Source organism: Polistes canadensis, unplaced genomic scaffold (assembly GCF_001313835.1).
Source record: "Polistes canadensis isolate GaletaPanama2010 unplaced genomic scaffold, ASM131383v1 scaffold_83, whole genome shotgun sequence".
NCBI classification, from domain to species: Eukaryota; Metazoa; Arthropoda; class Insecta; order Hymenoptera; family Vespidae; genus Polistes; species Polistes canadensis.
This window is the reverse complement of record NW_014569630.1, coordinates 534002-535629: the sequence shown is the minus strand read 5'-3', so window position 1 is coordinate 535629 and position 1628 is coordinate 534002.

The window sequence follows — 1628 nt, the reverse complement described above, 5'->3', positions numbered from 1 at the left end:
ATGTTCTTATTTTACTATTATTATTATTATTATTATTATTATTATTATTAATATTATAATTATTATAGTATTCGAGGTTCTAATCGTTCACGATAAATGATTTCATTTTTTCCATTTATTTTCTTAGTTTTGTAATTAAATATTTACTTTTATTTAAAAAAAATTTCTTAAATCTCGTGTTTAATCTTTCAAAAATTGTGCGCTATTTAATTAAATCAATAAAATCGTTTCTCTTTAATAATACTAATCGATGTTTGAGAAACTAATGTCAAAATGCAACAATTGTTCGCATTCGTTTACGTTGTCTTTTTCAATATTTCGCGTGTTAACATTTATATTAAATATTATTTATATTTTTTTTTTTTTTTGGTATCTCTTCAGGAAATGGCACGTGTCACGTTGAAATTGTTGCATAGTAGTAGTATTATTTTCTTAAAGGCAATTTATCTTTCGATATATATATATATAGATATAAATATTTATATCGCAATATTTAATTAACGCGTTGTTTATCGACAAAATTTATGCACTTATGCAGATACATAAAAAAACTATCGTCTTCTATTCGTTCGTTCGGTTTTTTTTCTTCTTCTTCTTCTTCTTCTTCACAAATTTGCTATACAAGAGAGATCGTTTTTTAATCGTTAATAAATCGTTTCGGTTGAATCGAAAAAAAAAAAAGAAACAAAAGCGGAAATCAACGGATCGAATAGTTTTGAGCCTAACATAAAAACAATTTTTTATTTTCTTTTTATTCTCGATCGAACTAATATATCTATTTAAAAAAAAAAAACAAAAAAATAAAGGTTTCTTTGTTGAGGCTCAAAACTTTTCAAACCCTTCCATCCACGTATATGCAATTTTAAAACAACGTTTCTATAAACGCGACGACGACAACGACAACAATAAAATACGAAATTTGATAAATTAGAATTACATGGAATTAATATTATTCGTTTATGCCATAATTCAAATCTTCTCAAACTTTTTTCACTTGGTAACTACACCCCCATGTTACCCAAGCAAATATTTTTAAATCCCATATCATATGAGTCACACGTCACATTTTTTGAGAAGCCTTGTTATATAATCAATGTTAATTAAAATAATACTATCCCCGACGTACGTATTAATAATAAACAAATATTAACATATGTATGTGTATATATATATATCTTTTTGTTTTTTCTTTTTTTTCAGTTTTTTTTTTTTTTTAATAGCGAAAAGCATCATACATTGCACGCCTATCACGAGCACACACAGACAGACACGCATACATACACGTTACTTCGTCGTCGGGTGTGAAAAATGTTTATAAATAAATAAATAACAATTTGCTTTTAACTTCTAACACACATAGGAATAACGTATATGTGTGTACAATCAATTTAAAAAATGAATAATTTGTTTAAGAAAACATTAAAACTCGTTTTTCGTTATTGTTTAAAACTAATGTGATTTCACATACATCCTTCAATCAATTTTTCTTTTGTTTAATAGAAATTACTTTCAAATATATATTATATTTTATGCTAATATAATCCACAATGCATAATGACGATAAGCATAATTATAGTTAAATCGCAATCAAAAATTTTATTGCGATTGTTGATAAAGAAAATGATTGA